Source organism: Canis lupus, chromosome 37 (assembly GCF_011100685.1).
Source record: "Canis lupus familiaris isolate Mischka breed German Shepherd chromosome 37, alternate assembly UU_Cfam_GSD_1.0, whole genome shotgun sequence".
NCBI classification, from domain to species: domain Eukaryota; kingdom Metazoa; phylum Chordata; class Mammalia; order Carnivora; family Canidae; genus Canis; species Canis lupus.
The window spans coordinates 15,629,839-15,652,363 of NC_049258.1; positions in this window are offsets into that span (position 1 = coordinate 15,629,839).

A 22,525-nucleotide genomic window follows, 5' to 3' on the forward strand; every position below is an offset into this window, starting at 1 on the left:
TCAGAGAATGACCAATTGGTAGCACCTATTTAGGAGTAAGAACCAACCAAAAAAACAACAACAACAACAAAAAAGGATTAAGCTACTAATATATAGTGCATCCTATTATGTGTAGCAACTATTCAACTCTGACATGGCAAAAAGGCAACCATAAGCAATAAATAAATAATAACCTTAAATGAATGGGCACGATTGTGTTCTAGTAAAACTTTATTCCCATAAATCAGCAGCAGGCACACTACACTGTACTTTGACAACTCCTGTGTTAGACTGTTTTAAAATTAGCCCTTTAAAAAAATAGTTATCCAAAATCTCCTTTAGAGAAGAAATCAGAAGCCATAAGGGATTACTCAATTTGACCATTTGAGAGAATAAGACAGACACAGGTCTCCTCTTTAGTCAAGTGGGCAGAAGTAGAAGTGGAACTCAGGTCTTATGACTCAAAAGCTGGAAAGTGTGTCGTCTCATTGGACAGCCTCCTATGACTTTGGGATGTTAATTGGATCTTGTAGATGTGAAATCTCAGGATGTGGAAAAGAACCCCAAACAGGTTGAGTTTTTTTTTTTTTTTTTTTTTTTTTTAAATTTTATTTATTTATGATAGTCACATAGAGAGAGAGAGAGAGAGAGGCAGAGACACAGGCAGAGGGAGAAGCAGGCTCCATGCACCAGGAGCCTGATGTGGGATTCGATCCCGGGTCTCCAGGATCGCGCCCTGGGCCAAAGGCAGGCGCCAAACCGCTGCGCCACCCAGGGATCCCCTTTTTTTTTTTTTTTTTTTTTTTTTTTTTTTTAAATTTTATTTATTTATGATAGTCACATAGAGAGAGAGAGAGAGAGAGGCAGAGACACAGGCAGAGGGAGAAGCAGGCTCCATGCACCAGGAGCCTGACAGGTTGAGTTTAATGAAACAAACACTCGTCGTCCGGCGGCAACAGGGTGGGGATCCTGTGAATGATCTGCATGGTTGAGGCAATTCAGGTGGCAGGAAGCTGTGGGCGTTCTCATTGACCTCCTACAGCCCTGCTCCCATCCCAGACGTGAACTCTGCTCCTCTGAGCACAGAGTGGGGTGGGATTGTGGAGAGAGGTGTGTGCTTGCATGTGGGAGAGGTGCAGGCAGATTGGTGGTTGTTTACGGAAACCAGGAAATCCCCAAAATTGAAGCAATCCAGAGCAATTCACTTCACTTCTTTGGGCCCCAAACTCCCTTTGTGTAGAATGGAAATGTCTTTCCTCGTCCTCTTTTTTTTTTTTTTCAGGATGTCAGAATAATAAAACAGAGAAAAAAAAAAACTGTGTAAAGTTCATTGGTACCTCAGGGATACGTGTCATAAAATGACACAGTCTCATTGTCACCAGATATCTCATGACTTCAGCTGGCTCTAGCTCTCTGCATTTCCCTTTCGGCAGGGAACTTTGCCATCTTTACATTTAACACATCTCTGTGGAGGGAGTAGCACTATTAAGCTGGTACTTTGACAACCACATCGACAAGAGACCAGGATATATGACATATAAAGGTGAAAGGACAGTGATGAAGGGGAGCAAATGAGCTTTTAAACAAGCCTGACACCATCCAGCTAGTTTTCATATTGCTTCCTATGAAAAATCTTGACATATTGGTACATTGCTATGAGTTATTTCTTCATATAACCGGGTATAGTGGCCTGACATTATTTGATCTTGTAGAGTGGTATCTGGGACTACAGACTTATTTTATTTTAAGCTCAATGACATTTCATCAACAGTTAACACAGCATGAGTAGCTAAAACTCACTTCAGTACAGTACAAGAGGCCCCAGGATTTTGCTGCTTTATTTTTGTTTGAATAGATAACTCTCTGACATGCTCTATTTTTGCTAGTTTCTGTTTTTACCCAGCTTTGTGTGTTTTGAGCCACATTTTTAGTCCAGTATTCCATATATTATTTATTTCACCTATTATATTACCTATAATAATGAAAATTGATTCACTTCATTTGCCTACATCAGTGACATCCAAAAAGGCAAGACATTTCTCTCCTGGTCTTGCTTAGTGGGAGTAGAATGGAAAGGAGATGGGGACAGTCATTAAGGATTCTCTGGGAAGGGTCCATGCTGGCACACCTCTGCTCTGGGCTAGGAGAACAGGGTTCAAACACAGGCAGGGCTCGTGTTGAACCCTCAGCAAATTCTCCTAATCTAGACCGAGATCCTCATGGTACCTGGAATTTTATAATGCCTTCTGGAAACACAAAAGCTATCAATCTTAATCTCAGTTTAGCTACTGAGTCTGTGGTCTTTTCTACTTAAAGCCACAAAATTGTTTATGTTCTAGTTGTAGTTTAATTTTGTCTTGTTTTAAGCTCTCTTACTTGATTTCTGCCCAATCAATAAGATAGGCCATACATTTAATCTGCTTCTGTCATCAAGACAGCTGAAAATCCTGCTGATTTTTCAATTTACTATGAGTAAGTTCAGCCCGTATGTAAACTCAGCCCACTTTTCATCGGCTCTGTGACAGCTTTCTCATCTGTAATATGAGAAAACACCCACCTAGGTCATAGAGTCATTGGAGGAATTATATAATAAACAAGACCGCATTGTAGTCAGTGATTGGCAACATACATTTTCTTAATAAAACAAGAACAGCATATGCCTCCGAGAAGAGAGACGCCTGGTTTCTTGGCTGCTCTGTCTATTTTAGCACTTGGCTGGTGCTTGACAAGAAATCTTCAATCAAGGCGATTGTATTTATTAATAAGGATAGGTATTGATTTTTTGCAGTTCTGCACTAATTATAATTTAGCCTTCCCTTTAAAAAAAACTTATGGAAGTATAACATGCATACAGAAAATGGGATAAGTGTTGCCATGTAATGAATTTTCACAAGCACACCTGTGTAACCAACACTCAGCTAAAGAAACAGAATATTTCCAGCATCTGGAAAGTGCCCCTTATGTGTCCCATTCCAAGCACTGGAAGACCCCAAAGAAAACCACTGTCCTGACTCCTAATGCTAGAGATTAGTTTTGCTTGTTTTATCATTTCTTACACATGGAATTATACGGTATCAGTACAGACCTTTCTGAAGGTTACTTAAGCTTACCATGTAAAGAAGGTCTAAGCCCCGGAGAAGTTTGTCTTTTCTAGGCTGACTTGAAGAAAGAGGGCAGGAGGAGGGTGAGAAGTAGAGGAACCATATAATTTGTCATCCAAACTGGAACACCTTAAAAAGTAAAAAGAGGTGCTATTCACAATGATGCTGGGAGAGAAGGCGTAACAGTGACTGTCCCCACAAACCAGGACATGTAGCCACCCTAGTGAGAAGGAACGGTAGAAGGCAGCAGGGACACACTGGCGGGGAAAATCTATCTTCAAATTCATAGAAGAATCCCCTCATATCGGCCAAGATGTGTGTGAGACTGGGGCCTGGGGGCACATTTCCCACAGAGTGCTGTCACTGGTAAGACTCGGTGGGCAACTGTTTACTGAGTTCCGGCTCAGTACAAGGCATCACACCAGGAAGAAGATTCAGGCACTGACCTGCCCAAGGAAGCTCACGGTCTAACAGTGGCTATTAGACAAGTTCACAGACAGGTAAACCGTAAGGATGCCGTCACTGGAAATTTCCAAGTACTGTATAGATTCCAAGGACATATACAGAGTGTATGGACATATACGGATTCCAAGGGCGAGAGATCATGTCCATCGATAGACACCAAAAAGGCATCATGGGGGAGGTAGCAGTTAAGAGGAATTTATATACTCCTTCAATGGTTCCCATCTTTGCACATTAGAATCTGCTGTGGAGCTTCTCAAACTCCGAAGACCCCAGGCAGTACCCCCAGGCCAAGTAAATCAGACTCTCCGGGAACAGGATCGAGGCAAAAGCTCTCCCAGGTGATTCCAGTGAAGGATCAAGTTTGAGAACCCCTATTCTAGAAAGAAGAGTATAAGCCTTGGCTGGCAGGAAAGGTAGGAAAGAGAGGAGGCTAGAGAGAACAGCCCTGAGTTAGAACACTCCACCTTTGATGGGCACACAGAGAAGGATCATCCACAGGGAATTACATAGGGAGGAAAAGCAGCAGGGCAAAAATAATTTAACCCCCTTCAGGAAAAAAATTAATTAATTATGAAACCATTTGCTAAGGCCAATAACAGGGATGGATGGGCAAAGGATGCACTGAACATCGAGGGAACTCAGAGTGGTAATAAATCCATCATAAATCGTACAAGCCATCTGATAACTTCTGTTCCTCACATTAGCATCCCATTAAGCCGCTATTAGGGAAAGCAAGCTGAATGGAGCTGGCTTCCTGGCTCAGCACTAGCGGCCGGGAGAGAGTTAACAAGCTGCAATCTTTCACTGGCACCTTTACGGGCCTCAGCTCCATTTGTAAAGGATGCTTAGAGGCCCCAAACCCTGACCTATCACGCTCATGCTGAGGGAGTTTGGGGGGGGCTAGAATTAATCACAGCAGGGACACAATTTGCCGATCAATACCAGCCAATTAGGAGGCTCCCTGCAGCGAAGAGTTCCCTTGGAATGCCAGATGACCTTTGCCCTTGACTTTTTGTGGGGGCAGATGCTGCTCTATCGCAGCTACTGATAAGGACGGTGTTGGGGGGTGCGTAGCTCAATTCACATCATGCCAACCCCACCAGGGCATCCTGAGGCTGAACTTCTTTAGGACTTCTGCAGAAGCCACCTGCCAGTGGGGCTACAGGAAGACAGGGATGGAAATTATATCAGTAATAAATTCACAGCCATTGTGCCGCTTTTCCCATGAACTCAGCCGTGACCTTCAAGAAGCCATTGACAACAGCAGAAAGTAGCAACTCAATCTTTTCAGTGAATTCGCTAATGTGTCTCCCCCCTCCTCTGATGTTTCTGCTGTTAGAGAGGAGATTCTGGGTCCCGGAGCACCGCCAGAGGTGGCCAGATTGTTGTCACATGGATGTGCCCATGGCCTACGGAGGAATCACCTGGAGGAAAAAAAATCCTAGTAGCTCCCATTGTGTCCTCTGATCTGGCTCGGAGACTCAGACACAGTGTGAGAGCAAGTCACAGGGCCTTCCGCCCTCCCTGTATTTATGGGAGAGCCGTTTGCCATTACTTTTCAGAGTTGAGTCACTATTTTTTTGCAATCAATTTTCTAAGATCTTGGCCGCAGAGGTGATATTCCCTAGGGCACAAAAGCTTAGAATAAGAAAAATCACTAGATAATTCTGGAAAGTTGTCTGAAGTTGATCATTTATTTTTCTGTCATTTACTGTTTAATTTTTACTTTAAGGAGAACAATCTATTGTGTAGAATATTTCCTGGAAACCCTACGACTTCAGGCATTTGGCCCCAGTCTCATCTTGATTTCGTCTCCTCTTGAAGGATTTCAGTCGTGGTTTCTTCGATGCTCTTCTCAACTCTCCTCCTAAGTAATCCCCCACTTCCAGCCCCTAGAAAACTGCGATTTTAAAATAAGAAAAAAAAAAGTTTCGAGCTGACGTTAGTTAAGTACAAGGCTTGGAGCAATCATAGTGTGATTCCCTCCCCTACCCTTACCCCAATCCACAAATCTTTTTATTTAAGTCATGCATGATGTAAATAACTATCAAAGATACACTTCAAGGGAAAAAAACAAGCCTTCGGAAGGTCAATCTAGGAGATGTGAATGGTATGTTAGGGACAGCATCATAGATTTTGCCTTGGAGACAGGAGGGGGACAGTTTCATGAACTAATGATGCATGCGTATTAGACTCAAGAATATTGGAATATTTAAATGCACCGGTTGGCAGGAGCCACTCTCTTTCTGTGTCAGCTTTCTCCCATCCAAGTACCAACCAGGTTAACCCTGCTTAGCTTCCGGGATTGGGTGAGATCTGGTGTGTTCAGAGTGGTATGGCCTTAGACCTATCTTGGCCTTTTCATCCACTAAATCCCTAAGTGACTAACTCCCTAGGCCCTTCCCCAAACATGCAACAGTCACCCCCTGTCACCTGACCTGAGGGATGACCTCTGCCCCTCTTCATTACTTTTATAAAAGGGGACAATTGTCACCTTCTTATCTCACCTACAAGGTTTGCAATGTCTGCTGTGCTGCAGTCTTGCCAAAAGTGTTTAGCCTGAATCTTATCACGAGGAAACACTTTAGACAAATCCAAGTCAAGGAACATAAATGTTTGTGTGTGTGTGTGTGCACGAAAGTGGCAAAATGTTTTTTAAAAAAATCATTGCATCTGGTAAAGATTATCAAATTATATTACTGTTTCAACTTTTCTGTAGGCTCAACATTTTTTCAAAAAATACCAGGTGCACCTCTTATTGATACAGTGGTCAATCCATTGCATTTAGTGGACCATGGATTAACTATGGTACTCAAAAACTTTTTTCACACTGACACAGGAAGCAAAGATTATTAAACTAGTTTTTAACAAATTTGGAGGTTCTGCATGAAAAGCTAAATTCCCCTTTGTCAGAAAACAGTCCCCCAAAGGAAAATAATTCATGTTCTCAAAGAAAATAGTTCACCAACTTTCTCATGAAGGGAATTTAGGGAAAGGTCTTCTTTCTACGATAACAAATCCTATTTAAGTTACCTCATCAATAGACAGAGAGCTCTGGAAATTAACCAAATCAAATAAGATGACAAAATGGCAAATTTTGGGGAGGAAACCACTTCTCTAGATACAGAAAAATTTCAGAAATAATTTTATTAACTACATTACTAGTGAATAGGTTTTCTGCAATGTGAATGACATAAAAAAATGTATAATTGGTTTATTTTTGTCCAAGAAATTTAAGACTAAATTAATATTTTAAATTTCTTGATTTAAGGTGGCCATCATACATGTTTACATATATACACCTACATACATATACACACACTTGCACACACTTATATGTAGCACAGCACATGGATAAATATAAATAAGGATTATGAGCTTTATTTGCCACATTGTTTACCATTTTTTGTGCCCAAAAGAGATTTTTTTTTTCAAGATTTATTTGAGAGAGAGAGAGAGAGCACACATACAAGCGAGGGAAGGGGCAGAAGGCAAGGGAGAGAGAATCTCAAGCAGACTCCCTGCTGAGAGTGGAGGCCCATGCAGGGCTCAATATCACGACCCTGAGATCATGACCTGAGCAGAAATCCAGTCGACCACTTAACCAACTGAGCCACCCAGGCATCCCTGTGCACAAAGAAGGATTATAATAAACTAACAATTTCTGTAAACAATTATATTTGATGAAGTCAACAAAAATAATAGACAAGTTTGATAAAATCTCATATTCTAATGCAAGTATATCTAGGCATGTACATATATTTACTTATATATTTATCTTATGTATTATATTGTCATTGTATATGTATATTTAATTTAGTATTTTTATTTTTATATGAAATTGCCTAATAATTCATATCTTAAGAAAGCATTAAAAAGTATAAGAATGAAAATATAAGTGAAGCATGAGACCATTGCAAATGCATATCTATAAAAGGAAAATATCAGCACCATCACATATTTACAACATTAACAAAGCTAATAATCAGAAGCATGTAGTTCACGTAGCACAGGCTATATACAGGCTCTCAGACGGATGATCAGAATAATAATTATGAGTAACTTTTCCTAAATGTTTAGCAAGTACCAGGCACTACATTAAGTACTTTGTATATATATGCATCTCATTCAATCCTCATTTGCAGAGGAATTCCTGAGATTCAAAAAAGTTAGATGATCCACCCAAGTTTGATAAGGGTCAAGCTGTAGTTCAAATCCAGGTGACTGCAGACCCTACCCGCATGATCATTTCCAGGCACCACCTCGAAGTTCTACTTACCAGTGGCTAGAAGTGGCCCAGGAGGAGAGTACATGAGGACCCTCTTGCACTAGTCACATCACATGACAAAACCAGTATAGCTTTTATAGTCTCCATTTGTTTCTCAGACAGAGAGCTCCAATGTAAGCCAGAAACTCACAGAACTCTGTACAGCTGGCTCGCATTGTTTGGGGAGTTAGTTGTGTGACCTCAGCGCTGCCTCCTAGGACCCTAATATGTAGGCTCTGACTGAGCTAGCGTCCCTACTCCCCTACCTTCCTACCCACTGTCAGCTCCATCACCAGTGGTTCCCTAAAGCAAGGAAAGGCCTTGGGTAGGGAGAAGGATTAACCTGAAGTATACACAGGAAAGAATCTTTCTCCCTCCACAGATTGGAAGTTAGGCTAAAGATGTTTGTGTTACCTGACTTGCAAGGGTGAGAGATCATGAAAATGAATAAAGCACCAGGTCCGGAGCTTGGCACCTAGGAAGAAACAAGGAGCAGCGGAAGGCTCTTGTCATGTGAATTTTGTGAATTTTTATCTCCATGCTTTTTCTAACAAAGTTTAGCTGTACCTCTTTAAAAAAAATCTCTAGGTCAGCCTCCAGGGCTGGAGGGAGGGGAAAAGTTACCACTAATGCCAGGTGAACCGGGCTCCTGGTGACCAACATTATGCTGGGAGAAACCCCAAGTCCTCCACCCCTCAGAGCAGTAGCACCTAGCAGACAAGTGGAGTCCTTCCCCAGATTACTTGATTAGAAGGTGTGACTTGTATCAGTGGCATTTTTGTCATCATAGTCTACACTACATCAGGCTGGATGCAAGCCACTAACTCATTAAATTTTTCATTTTGACCTGTGACTCGGGTACCAGGTTCCCTCAAGCTCCACATTCCGTCTCCTCTACAACAGCATCAGTTTGCCCTTTTAAGTATGAGAAGAGCTATTTCTTAGGAAAGCCATTAAACTATTTTATCATTTCCAACACCACCCTATCTCTAAGGTTGCTGTGTCTCAGGTCCTTGGATTATTTTAATCTGTCAAAAAGAAAAGCTAACACAACACTTTTGGACACTTCAGATTTCTTTCCTTTGCTTTGACAATGCTCTGTTCTTCTTTTCTCCCCTCCCCCTGAGCTTTATCTTTGTTCAAAAGCAAAATTTTAAATCCTGCAAGTAGAGATTGAAGCAACTTCCAGGTTGTGCACAGCACCTAGCTACTTCCTCAGGATGGTCTTGGTTCTATTTTTTAATGCACATTTTAGAGGCAACGATATAACAAACTTTGACCTTTAAAATCTTCAAATAAATCATTTAGCAAGAGCAAGGACTAGGTAATGAGCGGAAAGGAAAAAAATCAAACAAGGAAGTCCAAAAAAGTCTTCAAATGGAGTGTGTGTATGTGCATGTTGTTCTTGGTGTGTCTTTTAAGCTAGCAAATGTTGAGGTAAAAATGGGAGAAATAAGAAAAGCGGTAAGAGTGGTAAGCTGCTTTTAAGATTCCTTTACAAGGCAAAGATTTTAAAGCAAAGAAAAGGGAAAGGAATTCTAAACTCAGTTGTTCTCCATGGCACCTGTTTACACCACGAAGCTCTCACGCCTGCCAGCACCTCGCCTCCATATTGTCATCTGGGTTGGGTTCTCTGTCCTTACCTGCCAGGAGAAGGTGGTGATGCTTCCTCTCATTCTCTTCCTTCTGGTCTTTCTTCTTCAGTTTTCCTCCTCCTTCTCTGCTTTCTCCTCTTCTTTTCCCTTATTTTCCTTCCTTTGCTTGTCATTCCAAGCAAAAAAAAAAAAAAAAAAAGGCCCCACCCATTGTTGGGTGGAGGGTCTTTCTTGATTTGCTTACAAACATTGTTCCTTTTCCCAGTACAAGTGACATTTTATTTGACCAAAGTAAGATCAGTGAATTAAATCTCCTTCTGGGCTGAAGTTTCTTCCACTGAATTTTACAATGGAGCCCTCAGCATACCGCACCTTGCGTAGGAGCAAAGTCAAAACCAACATAACATCAGTTGCCACCCATACCTGAGGCTACAGGGTAAGCACTTCTGAGAGAGGTAACATGATGGCTTGAATTCACTATGAAATATAAACAGCTAATGTCAAATTTTTTGCTGAAGCAGAAATTGATGAAAGGAAGGGCACAGATAGGAAAGAGTGAGGAGTCCTTTAAGAAAGAAGGGAGCTCTCAGCAGATGTAAAAAAAGAGGTTAGAGCACTGAAGGGCAGCTGGGCCTGGATCTCTATTTTGCCTTGAATTTGCCTTACCCTTCCATTCTTAAGTGTGCAAAATTGTCCGCTTATATTCATTTAAAATAAACACCTATCTCAGAAAAATGGGAGTCACCACAGAATGCCAAGCCTAACTGAGCCTCAGGTTTGGGCCAGCTAAACACTTCCCACCCCACCTCCGTTCCTGAAACCCCCACCTATGCCCATCTCACCTAGGAAGTGGGGCAGAGCTGAATTTCCAAGTTCATCACAGAAGAACTGTTGGGTGGTGCTCCCCAACCTCTTGTTCCCTGAGCAAATGGGCATTCTTGTGTGGCTTTATTGTCTTAAGCACCTTCAACATTGTCTGAAATATAATAGTCCTATTTTTCACTTTTCCTGTCTAACTCCAAAAGTCCATGGCAAGAAACAATCTGTCATTTGCTAAATGCAAATTTAAACGTTGCCTTACGGGGTGGAGAGTGGGTTTGTGAAACTACAGCATCTCACTGAGACTTAGTTGCCCCATCCTCCCAAAAGTCGTAACTTGTAGTAAAATAAAGAAAAATTTGCTACCAAAGCTATATTATGGCATTGTTCCCAAATTTGTGGACTACCAAAAGTCTCCAAACAAATATTTTTTCCATGAATGTCGATAATCTACAGTAGTACTTAATATGTAATAATAAAAATAAATAAATAAATAAATAAAAAATAAAAAAAAATAAAATAAAATAAAAATTTAAAAAAATATGTAATAATAATAACTGGCACATTTATTGAATGTATATTATGAATCAGACACTTGACATATATCAGCTCATTTGTAATCAGAATAATCCAGGAATACCTGAATACCTGGGTGGCTCAGTCAGTTAAACATCTGACTCTTGATTTTGGCTTAGGTCATGATCTCTGGGGACCTGGGTCAAGCCCCCGGTCAGGCTCTGCACTCAACAGGGAGCCTGCTTGAGGATTTTCTCTCTCTCTCTCTCTCTCTCTCTCTCTCTCGCCTCTGCCCCTCCCCCTGCTCTCTCTCTCTTTCTCTCTTTCTCCTTCTCTCCCTAAAATAAATAAGTTTTTTAAAAATAAAAAAAAGTTTTTAAAAAATCCTATAGCAGGACCTATAATTATTCCCACTTACAAATGAGCTTCAGTGAGTTTGAGCTACTAATTAGTGGAGATGATAGGATATGAAGCCAAGCAGTCTGACTTCAAAAGCAATGAGCTTAACCATATACTAGAATGCCTTTCTATATGCTTCTAACCACTCTATAATGCCTCTACGTGAATCCTCGACAATAGGCCAGAAGCTCCTCACATGCAGCTTGTGCTCAGATTTATTCAACTTCATGTAAGTGCCAAGACCAGGCCTATGGGAAGATGGTCAGTACATCTGAAAGTAGTACGTGGAGGAGTTTCCGTAGCTAGTACGCAGAACAACCTGTTGCACCTTCCCGTTATGTATCTAGGGTCATGACTATCTACGATGCCACAAAAGAGATGTACTAAGCAAGGCTCTATAATGTAATTTGGTAGAGATAAAGGTTCATTTTTGCATGTATGGACTTATTTTGACTTGAGGAGCTTTGGTAGCATTTACCTGGAGCTAACATGCCTGTTCCAATGGCTTTTAGACCATTAAATGGGTGGCTGATTTCGTCTTAACAGAAAGTCACTCTTTCTCTCTCTCTTGCTCTCTCTCTCTCTCCCTTTCTCTCTCTCTCTCTCTCTCATACACACACACACACACACACACACACACACACACGCTCCATCTGCTTCCTTCTTGATTAAAATTAGACTACACTAGGCACAGTTCCCAAACATCCCAGACAGGATAGCTGACCCAACACCTTTTCCCCAAGCCTGCATTTTTACTTCTTAAATACAACCAAGCTTGGAGATGAAACGGGAGCTTCCCTCATGGTAGCCCCCGCCCCCACCCTGGCAGACTGTTCTGGTTCCAAACACAAACATTGCTCAGTCTGGCTATTTCTGAAGCCTGGGTGACTTTTAACCAAAAAGGAAGCTATAGTATTACCCCATCTACATCTGCAAGGCAGTCTTGATTGCTATTCAGTTGGCTACTCCTGGTGATGATACTTTTAAAAGTGACTACAGCCCCTTTAGGAAATTTCAAATGTATTTGGAATAGAACAACAGAATACATCTTGTAAACTTATGTATAACAAAGCCGTTTCTGCACCAGCTATTGCAGGGAACCAGAGTCTGCTTATTTCAGAAGTCCCAGGACGCCTTAAGAATATTTGTCTCATTATCCCCATTATTTTCCCCTCCAGGGAACTGTCCCTAATAAACTTTGCTATGTCTCTTCTCCTGGCTAGTTTTAATATGAGCCAAGGGAAAGATTTCAGGAGAGCGCGAGTTCTTTTCTGCCTGGGCTTGCAAAATTGCCTTTTGCTGCAGATGCATCTGTTAGTAATGATTGAGACAATCTGTGCGGCGTAAGACAACTTGTCAAGAGGTTACTCTAAAAAGATCCTCTTCCAAGGAATGTTGAAGCCTTAGCACCTTTCTATAACAACGGGATCTTTGATTTAGCGACCACAGAAGACTTGATGATGCCTTCTTACTAGCGTGACCATCCTAAAGAATCACTTGGGCCTTGGAGCCTAGAGGACATTGAGAACTTCGGGGACCCCAAAACTATTAATATTCCCTGAAGGACTACTTCAGGTTCAAGTACCATTGCAAGTTCTCACCTCCCTTGAGGGGCCCCAGGATGATTGAATTTGATAAAGATCTTCTTTAAGAGAACTAGAATCCCTTAGCACTCTTCATGTGTCCAAGAAGACCTCAAATCTAAGCCAAATTTTCTAGAGGCCGAGAACCTCAGAAAACTCCTAAATTGTTTCTCTAATCCACTTCTCCTCTTATCTTTTTGCTTTAGTCTGAGAATAAAATCCAACTAGAGATTTGGAGTATGGATATAAACAACTTAACTTACCCAATGGGCTCAGGCCAAAGCCAGAGTCATCTTTGGCTGTCCCATTTCTTTTGTAGTTTTATTTGCCAATGTGTTAGCTGATACATAAGGCCACCCTGCCCAAGTCAGGGAGGACAGACTCTAAGGAATATATGTGACATGCCAGAAGAACAAGAAGCCACAGGATCAACGTGGTACATTTTCCTGGAATGCCAATAATAGAGGAAATGCCATTATTTTAGAGCATTACAAACCAGGGTAGAATGCGAACTGGGAGTAAAATGTGAAATTCATGGACTTTAAAAATAAATCTTAAAACTTCAAATAAATTTTGAGCTCAAGGCAAGAGCTTCCAAGTCCTTCCCCAGATCTCAGGGGGTCTAATGTTTATTTCCCTTCCTCATTATGAACATTTTGATGGGTATTTGAGAAGAACGGTCTTAATGTACCTCTCCCAGAGCCCACAGGCATTTTTAAGATACTCCTAACAACAGCAACAACAAATCTGGCATGAAAAAAAAAGTGAATTAAGGAAGAAATAAAAAAAAAAAAAAGAAAAGAAGTACTTAAAGGAGTCTGTGTGTACTCATGGCATTAGTCCTCAATACACCTTATTTTATGAAGATGGAAATTTGAGATCCAGAAAGGTTTACTAATTTGCCCAACATCACGTGATGGCAGGCAATGAGTAGGAACAATGAGATAAGGGCAGTCTTTTCCAAATCCCCTGTGTCATTGCCCATGGTCAGCCATTCACTCAACCTACACTACGTGGAAGAGTTCTCTGGAATTATGCCAGCCAACGTGTAGCTGTAGCACTGCCAGCCTGCCCTAGGAGGCATCCTTTCCAGTCCCTAACAGAGCCTGCTGCCAGACTCAAGAATGACAGTGAGTTCCAGTTTATTTTATCAGGAGAGATTTCTCTTTTTCTCTGGTTTTAATGAGATATAATTGACATACAGCATTGTATTATTTTTAGATGTACAACATGATGATTGGATACATGTATATATTGCAAGATGATCATCACAAGAAGTTTAGTTAATATCTGTCACCTCCCATAGTTACAATTTTTTCTTCCTGTGACAAGAACTTTTAAGATCTATTCTCCTAGCAACTTTCAAGGATATGGTACAGTGTTGTTAACTTGAATCACCATGCTGTACATTAGATCCCCAGAACTTATTTATCTTATACCTGGAAGTTTGCAGCTTTTGACCACCTTCCCCCATTTCCCTCATCCCCTAGCCCTAGCCTCTGGCAACCACCAGTCTATTCTCTGTTTCTATGAATTCTTTTTTTTTTTTTAGATTCCACATATAAATGAGATCATACAGTATTCATCTTTCTCTGTGACTTATTGCACTTAGCATTTCCTCAAGGTCCACTCATGTTGTCTCAAATGGCAGGACTTCTGTCTTCTTTATGCTGAATCTATAGACATATATACACACATACATATGCATGCATAGGATACATTTTCTTTATCCATTCATCTACCAATGGGCACAAGTTATTTCCATGTCTTGACTATTATAAGTAATGCTGCAATGAACATGGAGATTCTCAGAAGATGTTTCTGCTGACCTCAATTTATCCTTCCAGCCAGACTGGGGATAATTTTAATGAGACAGACCTGCTATTATTCTTGGTCACTAGAAAGAATGTCTTGGATGGAACCACAGAGAAAATAGAATGTGAACAACCCGAGGTTGTGTGACCATATTGGCTCTTAGTTTCTGATTCTTACTTATGTCTCTCCCTGGGTCTCTGAATTGTATATAAGTCTACCATTCTGTTTCTTCCTCAGTTCCTACGTCTGTCTCTGTATCATTTTTTCTGTCAATTCTCTTTCTCTTCTACCAATTTTCTCTTTATTTGATTTGAAAAATTGTATCATTTGCTAACAAGCCTGAGGATATAGGCATCACAATATGTAATTAATATTTATAATGCAACTTGACAGTCCTGGTATATTGCTTGGTTTTGTTGCATATTTATTAATTTATTTATTAATCGTAACTTAATTTGAAATACTTCAGCATAGGCTGTGAGATATTCTGCATATGCTGGTTAGTTTAAGCTTCCACTCTAGGAGCAATCAGCTGCCTTAATGGGAAATCCACACTCCTGGGGGGCTTAGTTAGCATCATATTTGAAAGGACCACTGTAGAAGCAGCTATTACAAATGCTTCTGTCTCTTTATCTCAATCGGCACCCTAATTACCCTAGTGAATTTTAGAAATCTTTTAAAATGACTATATTTAAAGCCATTAATTGAATTAATGGCTTTTTAGTTAGTATATCACAGAAGTTTCCACATATTTACAACACTTCTCCTTAAATACATCATTTTACAGAAGCAGAATCTTAGGCTTTATTGGTAAAATTAAATGTATTCAAGAAGTATAGCTTGGCTAAAATATTTAAGACTCTCCCTATCCTGGTGTGTCATTGTGTTTGCAGAGCAGTTCGTTTGAGCTGCTCATATGACTGATTAACTTTCATATATGGGGCCAGAATTTTCTTGAGATCTGCTTTCATTATAACCCAATAGAAAGGTTGGGAGGAAGGAACTCACCCATCTCAAACGTTTTCATGGCTCCTGTTATCTACCAAAAAGGACTTGAGAGTTGTGCATTAAAAATTGGCTTAGGTCAGTTCAGAGCAACAATATAAGAAAACAAGCAAGGGCGGCTTTGTTTCCTATTTCTGCTGTCTCCTAAGGACTCTGAAAAGCAAACTCTGAGAAGAGCTGCTGTAAGGACAGAACTCTGCACTGGAAGACCACGAGCAGCATCTAGGCTCACCATCACTACCATGAATTGTCTGTATGACCTTGGATGAGTCATTTAACCCTCCAAGTCACAATCATTGTATCTGTAAAACAGGAATAATTGCTAACTTACAGCAATCGAGTTTTAGAAGTTATTATTTAAAGTTGGGGCAGCTTGGCTTTTTGGGAACGGTCACCTTTCACAACTTCAAAATGTTCCAACTCTTTTTTTAATTATTGGATATTATAGTTTTTTGTGAGTAGCAGCTTTACTGAGATAATTCACAAGCCACATAATTCAGACATTTAAAGTATGCAACTCCATGGTTCTTGCCAAGTTCATAGAGTTACATGTGATTGTCACCACAATCTTAGAACATTTTATCACCCCAAAAAAGAAACCCCATATCCTTCAGCTACCATTCTCCGAGGTCCCCATTCATCCCCCCACACCCCCAGCATTAGGCAATCACTAATCTACTTTCTGCCTATCCTGGATATTTCATATAAATGAAATCATACATTATGTGGACTTTTGAGATTAGCTTCTTTACCCAGTATAATGTTTTCAAAGTTCATCCATGCTGTAGCATATATCAGTACTCCGTTCCTTCTTACGGCCAAATAATTTTTCATTATATAAACACAACACATTTAATTCATCCATTCATCAGTTGATGGACATTTGGTTTATTTCTGCCTTTTAATGATTAGAGGTAATGTTGCTATGAACATTTCGCATTCAAGTTTTTGTGTGGACATATGCTTCCATTTCTCCTAAGTATATACCTAAGAGTGGAATTCCTGGGTTCCACTCCATATATCTCCATATTCAATCTTTTGAGGAACCACTAAACACTGTTTTCCAAGATGACACAACATCTTACATTCCCACCAGCAATATATGAGGGTCCCAATTTCTCCACATCCTGACAACACTTGCTACTGTCTCTTTTTCGTTATAGCAAGTGTGACATGGTATCTCATTTTGGTTTTGATTTGCATTTTCCTGATAGCTAATGATGTTTAACATCTTTTCTTGTTCTTGTTGGTCTTTGGTTATCTTCTTTAGAAAGATGTCTACTGGGGCACCTGGGTGACTCAGTGGTTGAGCATCTGCCTTTGGCTCAGGGTGTGATCCTGGGGTCCCAGGATCAAGTCCCACATCAGGATCTCTAAGGGACCCTACTTCTCCCTCTGCCTGTCTCTGCCTCTCTCATGAATAAGTAAATAAAATCTCTTAAAAAATAGAAAGATGTTTACTCATAACTTTTGCCCATTTTTAAATCTGGTTATCTCTTACTGAACTGTAAGAATTCTTTTTTGTATTCTAAATACAAGTATCTCGGGATCCCTGGATGGCACAGCGTTTTGGCGCCTGCCTTTGGCCCAGGGCGTGATCCTGGAGACCCGGGATCGAATCCCACATCGGGCTCCCGGTGCATGGAGCCTGCTTCTCCCTCTGCCTGTGTCTCTGCCTCTCTCTCTCTCTGTGACTATCATAAATAAATAAATAAATACCTTAAAAAAATTTTTTTAAATAAAAATAAATAAATAAATAAATACAAGTATCTCATCAGACATATGATTTGGAAATAATCTCTCCCATTCCAGGAGTTGTGGTTCTACTTCCTCAGTAGTGTACCTTGAAAAATAAAAGTTTTTAATGTTAGAGAAGTCCAATTTATCTATCTTTTTCTTTTGTTGTTTATGCTTTTGGCATCATATCTAAGAATCCATTGCCAAATCCAAGGTGACAAAGACTTACCTCCATGTTTTCTTCTAAGAGTCTTATGGTTTTAGCTTTTACATTTAAGTTTTTGGTCCATTTTTAGTTAATTTTGTATACGATGCAAGGTAGAGATCCAACTTCATTTCTTTGCATGTACCAGCACCATTTGTGGAAAGTCAATTTTTTCTCCATTAAATGATCTTGGCACTTTTGTCGTATATCAGTTGACCACAGATATGTGGGTTTACTTCTGGACTCTCATTTCTAGTCCATTGATCAATATGTTAATCCTTTTCCCAGTACTGCATTGCCCTAATTACTGATGCTTTTTAGTAAATTTTGGAATCGAGAAGCACAAGTCCTCCAACTTTGTTCTTCTTTTTCAAGATTGTTTTGATTATTCTGGGTTCCTTGTATTTCCATATGAATTTTCAACTCCTTTTTAAAATTTCAAAAAGGAAAACTATTCTAGTGTCGGTGAGCTGTAACATCTATAAATGGGTTTTGATTTGCCTTCTGGAGGTTTAAAAGCAAAGAATCTAAAATTTCTATAGTTCTGTGACTTAAACATAGTAGGAATTTCCCCAAAACAAGCTCATCCAACTGAACATTCTTTAAATTTCCCCCTTGCACTAGTTATCCTCTCATTCCCTAATGAGAGACCCTTTAAAATTGTTCAGCTTGAGAAGTTTTGCCCTCTAACAGTGGTCACAGATGCTTGGTACATCTTCCTTAATTCAAAACTTCTGGAGATTGTCACTGGTTCGTCAGAGAAGCAGAGGCAATGAGAAAGAACTCACCCCATATCAATTCAGTGATCGGAAGAAAAAAAAAATTCAGGCAACATTCTCTAAAACTGCTCTCTTATTTAAAATTCTTGATCCAGACATCACCTAATAAAAAGCTGTATGCCCTAGCACCCCCCTCTTCTTCACCCCTACTGGGTAATGCAATGGTCTCAAGAATCCATATAAAAACCCCTCTCAAATGAGTACATTGAAAGGCAAGGAAAATGGTGTTGAAAGCAGGGGAGACCTGCAGAGAGAGGGGAAGAAAGGATAGAGAGCAAGATAAGGACAGAAACCAATAGCAACAGGGAATGGAAGAGAATGAAGAGGGGAACGGGAACTCAGGAAGGGAAAGAAGCATATGGCAGGTATCAATTATTTACCATTTATGTACAATAAAAAAAAATGCACTTTAACTACAGGAAGAGCACCAAATCCACTCAATAACCATTTAAAAGAATATAGAAATAAAACACAGCCATTTAAAGGGCTATAATAAATGTGCAATGCTCTTTGTAATGCCCCTGAAAGAATACAAGTGTTAAGCCTTGGTAAATTACACTTAAAAGTACGGGTAACATAAAAATGAAATTAGGCATACAAATAACCTCACACTTAGGCGTTTTTTAAAAGTCTCTTCAAACAGTTAATTGGAAAAGCCTCTACGGAGCATAACTTTTCTTCTCTCATATTATCTTCTTTTAACAATAGAGCCACACAAATGGCAGGAGCAAATAAACATAGATTGATCCAGGACACACGGAAGGTTTGCATTATATCGTCTGCCCTAGAAAAAGAAAGGGAAGAAAATAAACAGAAGGCACTCCCAGAGTTGTTCCCTTGACTTTCTATTTCTTTAAAAGATGTATTTCTTTATTTGAGAGAGAAAGAGCACAAGTCGGAGGGGCAGAAGGAAAGGGAGGGAGAGAATCCCAAGCAGACTCCACACTCAGCATGGAGCCCAACATGGGGCTCAATCTCATGACCCCAAGACCACAACCTGAGCCGAAATCAAAGGTCAGACACTTAACTGACTGCACCACCCAGGCACACACCCTTCGTTTTTTAGAGAACCAAATGAAACCCATTTAACAAGGGTCACAAAAATATGCAGATTGCATCACAGCCTGTTTCCCAAATGCACATCTTAATAGCTTCAATATCCTCCTCAAAACGCAAGAATCCAATGAGAAAGTACTATTAACCTGGTGTGTGCATTTTTCATGAACGTCTGCTGTGTCATATAGTCGCATTCCCAGTAAACCGGTCCCAGACAGTCCAGTCTCAAAGGAGAGAGGCTCAAAGTTTGGCTCTAAGGCAACTGCAGCCCTTAAATAACAGAGTAAAGCTGGGGACTAGGGTAGAGTACAGCTGCTGGCAGAGTTTGCTGTGCTCCAGCCTATGAAAACGCCACATAAAGGTTCTAGACACAAACAAGAGTTCTCTCCTCGATCAACAAGTAGCACATTGTCTTTTCACCCTACCCAGTGGGCCCCCAGATCTCCTCCATGCTTGGGACAGAACACATGACACCTACACAATTTCATCAATGTTACAGCTCAGGTTGCCCAAGAAGCCAACTCTGAGACAGAGATGCGGGCGCTGGACATCTTTAGGGTGTGCTCTTGGGATCCAAGACCCCTGGGAGAGAAGGGAAGGTAGTAAAATTGGGCAGAGGGAGAAATTGGACGCAGCCAACCCTCTGGGGAATTCTGAAGATGGTCTGATCCCTCAACACTGCCCCGACTGGCAGAGAGGGCCAGGCCTCCCTTTCTCTTCATCACCAGTCACTAGATACAGCTGCCCCAGGAAGGGGAACTGTCCTCATTGGAGGCCTTTCTCATCTGAGTCAACAACTCAGAAGGGGCTAACAACTGAGGCAGCTGCCTACAGCACCCTGGCAGCTGGGGGTGTCCAACCTTCAATCCTGAAAAAGGATCTCTAGGTCCACCACAGGGAGCAAACAGAATGGACCACTTTGAGGGTTCCTCTATTCACTCAGGAAACATTTATGGCATCATTTTGCAAGGCACTGACCTACAATGACTGATTATGTCAATGTGTCCAGCCTGTCTTTAGGCACAAAACACAGAGTTTTTACTCGTTGCCTCCCCCAAGTCCCTGGGAGGCAATACTCTCCCAAGGACTCCTCTAGGAAAACTGACAATAGTGAAAGTAACCAGCCATTGCCTTTTACAGGCAGGCCCTCTAGGATTTATCAGAGAAAAGGCATCTTGAGGAGATGATGGCAAAGCTGGCCTAGAAATATAAGCAATCCATTGACATGGGGTTACAGATGGACAGGAAACAGAGAGGTGTAGCTAATGAGAAATTTCCTGGAGCTTTGGCTTCTTCCCCCTTCCCTGTCTCCTTTCTATCTTTGCAGACGCTGGAGGGCAAGATCTAGTCCATAAATTATACTCTGACCCCATTTTCTAAATTTCATTAAAAACATTTTTTTTCTCCTTTATCTGAAAATTCCTCTTTCAACTCATACAAAGACACTCCTGGGTCTGTCTTATTACCCAATAAGTAACCTGCTACTGTTCGCACTGACTGTAATCAAGCCTGTGTGGCTGCCCTAACGGTACACCGAAGTGCGCCACAGACCGCCAGCACTCACCCTCTTGTGTCATTTCACTTAATTAATAAGCAGAACAAAGATTTCAGAAAAGGGAAAAATTTGATTATGCAGCATTGTAATGGCACTCAAGTCTGCTATAAAGACTGAGTGGGGTCTGCCCCTTAAAATCTCCATTGGCTCCACGTTGGTACCATGGAAATGTCAGCTCGGGGCCCCCCCTCAACCCCCACCCGAGGTGACCTTTAGCTGCATCCCTCAGTAATACTAAACCATTAGTCATGCCTGGGTCAGTGATGTGTCAATAACAGAATAATTATTGAAGAAAGCCTTAAGAGGAAGGACAGCAGTCTCAATTCAGAATCAGCTCAACCCAAACCGGCACCATGGCTTGTTGAATAAATGAATGGATGTCGAATAAATGGCCCCTTTGCATCTAGAGACCTAGAGACTGTTGATTCCATTAATCCAGGGGGGTTATTTGTAGCTGCTAAACACCTTTTTAGACCAGTAAGTGGCATGGCTTTTACTCCTGCTGACTGCAACCCACTCTTCTCCAGTAGAACAAATTCACTGCACTTAATGGCTCTGGCATTTTAAAAGGAAGTCCGCCGGCAGTGCGATCCAGAACACCTGCACCCCTTGCAGGGCATTGGCTGCCCAGAACCTCTCCCCACTCACGGGAGAGACCGGCTTGAGCCCCCAAAACTGGAGATGCCCCCCAAACTCTATGCTAGACCTCTGATAGAAACTAACCAGCAAGGTGCTAATAAAAGAAACAAGGGATGATGAGGGAGGCAGTGTGGCTAAACAGTTAGAGGCAGGAGCACAAGACACAGACGTACCCACAGGGAGAATGCCGGGTGAAGACTGGAGTTCTGACTGCCACAAGCCAAGAAGCTACCAGAAGCTCGGAGAAAGACCTGGAACAGATCCTTCCTTGGCACCTTCATAGGGAGCATGGCCTTGCTGGCATCTTGATCTTGGACTGTCCAGCTCCCAGAGCTGTGAGACAATGCATGTCTACTATTTAAGCCGCTCAGTGTGTGGTGCTTTGTTTCAGCAGCCCGAACACACTAAACACCGAGGCACCAGCTTGCAGCCAGCAGGCCTTGTATGGAGTTCTGTCCTCAGCACTTACTTGTGTCAGCCTGAGCAAGTTATTTAAACTTCTTCTCCCTCTATTTCCTATAAAACCAAGACAATAATACATGGTTTGCCTACCTCACAAATTTATCATGGGAATCAAAACTTGACATATGTAAAAGCACTTTCAAGCTAACAAAGCATACGCACGATCTATATGACATTACTGTGTCCAGGATAGCATTCTGTATGGTATTCAGGAAAATAAGTAGACAGGGGCGCCTGCGTGGCTCAGAGATTGAGCATCTGCCTTTGCTCAGGTCCTGATCCCGGGGTCCTGGATCGAGTCCCACATCGGGCTCCCCATAGGGAGCCTGCTTCTCTCTCTGCCTGTGTCTCTGCCTCTCTCTCTCTCTCTCTGTCATGAATAAATAAAATCTTTACAGAAAAGAAGTAGACAAAAAACAAAAACCACAAAGATCTCTCTTTCTTATCTTCTAGGCAGACAAGATGAATTTGAGCAGGGAATGGGCAGCTTTTTGAGACAAAAAGGAAGAGCCATCTCTAAGGTCACTTCTTCCTACTACTTTGACCCA